Consider the following 6,000-nt stretch of genomic DNA (forward strand, 5'->3'; position numbering starts at 1 on the left):
AATGCACGGGGTGCTGCTGGGTTTCGTCGGCAATTTCTGTTTTTAAACAAATTCCACAGACGTGTGTTAAAGCTGCTCTAACGCCTTGTCTAACACGTAACTCCATGCACTGGGAAGTGACAGATAATGAAAGGTTCACAAATTCCTTGATCTGAAATTACATAAGGCTAGCATCACTGACACTGCAGAGCTCTTAATCATGGTCAGGGAGAGAAACAGAGGGGAACACATTCATATCAAACATGGAAGATGGCACTGGGGGAAGGGAAAATATTCAGATGCATATGTTAAGGGATTTGAGTAAAGTAACAAATTGGAGGCGTGACACCAGGGAGAGACCCTCAGCACAGTGAGAATAGGAAAATTGAAGTGTTACCACATCAGAAACCAGGTTAAGATACTGAGTATCGGGCTGATGGGTGAATGGGTCTTGGTGTGAACTGGGGCATAGTCAGTAGAATTGAATTGAACATACTGGAGGTCAAAGTGGGCATTCGTGTGGTGCGGTAAAATCACAGCAGCAGCAGAACTGTATTCAACTACACTCTGTAACATTGTCCCCAGGATAATCCCTCAGCCTACCATTAACATCAAGCTGATCTATGGTTCAGCGTTGAGTGTGGGTGAACATGATAGGGCCGGAACTATGTGTACCTAAACCTGATGAAAACCCATTAAAGCTACCGCACTTGACTTATTACATTCGAAACAGCAAGACCTACATCTGATACAGAGGGCGAAATGATCCCAATACTAACAGATCAGATTGAAGTTCTGCAGTGCTGCCACATCCAGACAAAAATGTCGACGGACTATTAAACAACTCACTGGAGGAGAAGACTCCATAAATGTCGTCATCCCAAGTAATGGGACAGCCCTGTACATCAGTGTAAAAGACATGGTTGTATTATCTGCACCGTCCTCAGCCAGAAGTGTTGAGTTAATGATCCACCTCACCCTCGCCATGCTGTCGCAGAATCACTGATGCCAGTCTTTAATCAATTGATTTGCTGTATGCAACATGAAGAAACAGCTGAACGCAGTAAATAAGATAAAGGTAATGGGCCCTAACACCATTCCAGCAATAAGACTGAAGACTTGTGCTGCACAATAAGCCGTGTCCCTGGGGAAGCTGCTTCTTTCCAGATCCAACTCTGACATCTCCTTGGCAATGTGGAAATTTACTCAGCTATATCCAGTCTCATAACACGTGAATAATTACAGACTGACCACTTACCACGCCCTGAGTCCCATCGCAATAGTCACATTGGTGGGAGTTCTTTTTGACAGATCTGTAAAGTAGCACAGAAATAAACTGCTCAGTGTGGTTTCAGATAGGTCCCCATATGGAGATGGTGCTGTTGTAGAAATATCACCGGATTACTAATCCAGGCCAGGCTAATGCTGTGGCAGCCATTGGAAGTCATAATTTGAAAAAAATATCGAGATGTAAAACCTGGAGTCATTAACAGTGACCTTGAAGCTAATGTCGATTGTCAAGACCAATTTCTTCCTTCCTCAATGTACTTTCAGGAATTGAATCTCGGGTGTTTTCCTGGTCTGGTCTAAAAGTGACTCCATACACACAAATGTATGAAAAAACTCTTCAATGGTCTCGGAAACGGCCAAGCAAGACACTCTATTGTATCAAACTGCTCTGAGGTCTTAAAGAATAAAACCACACAGATCACCCGGCACCAGCCTCAGTATTGGAACGGGAAACACTATCCTATTGATCCTGCAGAGACCTCCTACCGAACATCTGAGAGCTGGTGGGAACATTTACATAGCTTTCCCACAGACTGCACAGAAACATCGGGAAAGCAGTAGGTCATTCAACACACTGAGCATCCTCCATTTATGTTCATGGTGAAAATCTCCTCAATTCGGTTTTCCCCACACAGTGTTCATATCCTTTAGTATGTTTAAACATCAGAACATATAAAATAGGAACTACTGTATTCGTTCGGTCCATCAATTTTGATCCTCTATTTAATATATAGGCATTTATCCAATAAAGGTGTGTTTATTAAACACAATTTTGCTGCAACACAATTCGTGAATTGCGCCCCTTTCTTTATAAAGCTAGCTCCCGTTCACTGTTATGGGAGACAGTGCCTGGCACCAGCTGAACAGCAAATCCCAGCCTCAGGATCCCTCTGTCTGCCAAATGGACCCTCAGTGTGTTCAGATAAAGCAGGAATGTAATCCACTTTGCAAGCCTTGAAACTGAGCCTGAATGTGGGATTTGTAGTCTACATTTAGAAGGAAATTAATTTCAAACCGGGAGGGGAATATGTTGGAGAGAACTGGAATGCCGCATCGGCATCACGTGGTCAGTCAGCTCGCGCGATTTCTGGTGAAGATCTTGGTGAAAGGTACAATGCTGTAGTCAGTGACTGTAGTGTTAAAGTGTGACATTTACTGCACTAACTCCTTACAATACACAGTTTAAATATTTATGTAGCCTGTACTATTGTTTGTGGTGGGCCAACTATTATTTTTGTTTTGATTTTTACTGGTAATTTTGGGGGTTCGCACCGAAGCCTCTTTTTCCCATTGTCCCCATTATTTATATTATACCGTTTTCTATAATACGGTATTCCCCAGGAACACAGCTGCCACATTATTGGATCACTGCCTGTAATTATTGCTGATTCTATGCCTCCACAACAAACTCCTGCACTGTCCCCATCCCTTCTGTGTCTTGAAATCCTTATTTATCTTCAGTACCTTAGCTTTCACAGCCTGATCAGGGAAATAATTCCCCAAATTCACCAGTCTCTGAGTGCAGACATTTAGTCTCATCTAAACGCACTTTGGCCTGTCTGTACCCAACACTGTGAGCCTGTGTTTTGGAAATCCCGCCCAGGGGAATTATCATCCTTTCTTCCAATCTGTCTCGCCATGTCAGAGTTTAATATAGTTCACCCATTTTCCTAAACCTCATGGAATGCAGGCACAGTCGCCCCAAACTCTGTTCCCACAACAAGCCTGTCATCCCAGAGATCAGTCTGGTCATCCTTCGCTGCTCTCCCTCAATGTCAGGTTTGTCCTTTATTAGGTACGGAGACCAAACCTGCACACAATACTGGACAATGTTCAAGATGGGGTCTCACCAAGGGCCTGTACAGCTGCAGTAAGACACCCTTACACCTGTACTCAAAACATCCTGAAATGAAGGTCAGCACACCATTCATTTTCAAGAAAATTGTGTATGCCCGTGACAGCTGAGTCTGCTCTTACCTCAGTAGTAACCTTACAGCAGGCTGGTAAAGTGTGGCTGCTGCTGTACAGGGTCTTAGTGAGATCACTTCTGGAGTAATGTGCACAGATTTAATCTCCTCAAGAAGAAAGGATACTAGTATTAACTCAGATATTATTCCTCAAGTGATATTATTCCTCAAGGTGGGCGGCACGGTGGCACAGTGGTTAGCACTGCTGCCTCACAGCGCCGGAGACCCGGGTTCAATTCCCGCCTCAGGCGACTGACTGTGTGGAGTTTGTACATTCTCCCCGTGTCTGCGTGGGTTTCCTCCGGGTGCTCCGGTTTCCTCCCACAATCCAAAGATGTGCAGGTCAGGTGAATTGGCCATGCTAAATTGCCCGTAGTGTTAGGTAAGGGGTAAATGTAGGGGTATGGGTGGGTTGCGCTTCGGCGGGTCGGTGTGGACTTGTTGGGCCGAAGGGCCTGTTTCCACACTGTAATCTAATCTAATCTAATCTAATATCTGCAATGAAGGTGTTAATCATAGAATCCCTATAGTGTGGAAGCAGACCATTTGACCCATCGACTCCACGCTGATCCTCTGAAGGCCATACCATACAAACCCCACTCCCTAACCCCTTCCCAATCCAATCTCTGCAACCTAATATTTTCAATGACTCATGGCACATCTTGGGACTTTGGGAGGAAACTGAAGTACCCGACAGGCACCCCTTGCAGGCACAGGAAGAATATGCATAATCCACACAAACAGTGACCCGAGACTGAAATTGAACCAGATCTCTGGTGCTGGGAGGCAGCAGTGCTAACTTCTGAGCTACCAACGCAACCTGCCTGCTTAATTCAACACTCGAAATGTGGCATAACAGTAGGGAGATTGCATAAGTCTCCAAGCTTTTCATTGTGCAACAGGATAAGGACAATGATATCTTGAGCGGTTTGGTCAGGAACAGGCGCAAGACATGCAAGACATCGAAGCTATAGTGTAAGAATATCAGGAGGACATTCAGTCCATCATGTGTATAAAGCAGGAACAGAATGAGTCCAATCAGACACCCATGCCCCAGACACAGCAATTGCAGTAGATCTTTCACAGCCTCGTGCCTATTTCACAGGAATTGAAACGGACTGTTGAGGTTATCGAAAGGGAAGAACTTAGAATAACCAACTTCACTCGGGAATGGAAAGGTATAAACAAACAATTGGGACTGAAGACAAATTGTTCCAAACTGTTCTAAAGGAATTAACCACAGGAGACTTTGAAAGTCAACCCACAGTCCATCAAAGTCGACATGATTGTATTAAGGATAAATCACATTTGAATGATTTTCCTAACTTTTTCGTATTAATAAGTGTGACAAACAAGTTGGATAAGGGGGATCTGAAAAATGTATTATATCTGGACTTCAAGAAAGCAATGCATAACATGCTTGACGAAAGATTAATATGCAAGACAAGAGCACATGGGGTTGGGACAATTTATTTGCTTGGAGAGAAAATTGGCTAACCAATAAAAGCCATGATATGGAGGTGCTAGCTTTGGACTTGATTGAGTAAGATCAATAATCGCATGGCACCAGATTATCGTCTGACGAGTTTATTTGAAAACACAAGCTTTCATTGTCTTGCTCCTTCGTCAGGTGTTAGAGAGAGAAGACCTTAGGCACAAAATTTATTAGGAAAAGATGAAAGGCTTATACAACACATGCACATGAATTGAGCACATCTAAGATGGCTGCTAAATCTTAATTCGGTTAGAATGGAGATGTAGGTTTTTATTGATGAATATGCAAATCCCAGAGTTCCTTTACACTCCTGCCTGGAGATGCCTTCACGTATTATCAATGTAATTGAGGTGACCCTTCCAGTAGGACAACGTATTTTAGGCATGCAGTCTTGTTTGGGGTCTGTATGTGTCTTCACCTGGAATCAGACTGGGTTTATGTCCAAAGTAGGAGTTCCTAAAATATCACATTGACTGATGGTCTACAAATTGTATATTTTTTGAGAAAATATAATGCATCTGGAAATAAAAGCCAGCAAATAAAAATTCATCTTACAGATCAGATGTGTATGTGTGTGTGTCGATGTGTCTGTGTGTTTGCGCGCACGTGCGTGTGTGTGTGTTTGAAAATAAGATGGAGTGTCTGTGGGATGGAGAGAGAGTGTGTGTGTGTTTATGAGAGAGTAAGGGTGAGCATGTGAGTCTTTGGCAGGGAGAGAAAGGGTGTGCGTGCGTGTGAGAGAGAGGAGAGTGTGTGTGTGCATGTGAGAGAGGGGGAGTGTGTTTGTGTGCGTAAAGGAGAGGGTGAATTTGCATGGATGTATTTAAAGGGGAGAAGGAAAGAATGTGTGCATCCTCGTTAAAACACAGGCAGATTTAGCAGATCCCTTTCCCCACACACTCTGTGTTTTCAGAACTTCCCGTCTCTGCAGGCTCTGCTCCATTTATTGTTCATGTTGCAGACGCAGATGCTGTAACTACACTCAAGATTCAAACAGCAGAAGGGATGAACCAGTGAAGTATATTATGCAGTTGTCAATAGTTAAAATTAGTAATGGCCAGGATATGGTGTCAGTAATCAGCTTGTGGCCAAAGGGATCACCGTAGTTGTGACTCGTCTGTTTCAGCCTCAGTTATTGGCCAGGGATGAGATGGAGTCAGAGGAAGGAAATGGAGTTTGCATCCAGAACAGAAGACAGTGACCTCCAAGCTTTAAATATTTAAATAGCAAGGGCAGTGATGCAATGAATCCTGGTTCATACCTGAAAAT

This window comes from Chiloscyllium plagiosum, unplaced genomic scaffold (assembly GCF_037043375.1).
Source record: "Chiloscyllium plagiosum isolate Xiang-an unplaced genomic scaffold, Cpla_swu_hap1 HiC_scaffold_45, whole genome shotgun sequence".
In the NCBI taxonomy this organism is placed as follows: domain Eukaryota; kingdom Metazoa; phylum Chordata; class Chondrichthyes; order Orectolobiformes; family Hemiscylliidae; genus Chiloscyllium; species Chiloscyllium plagiosum.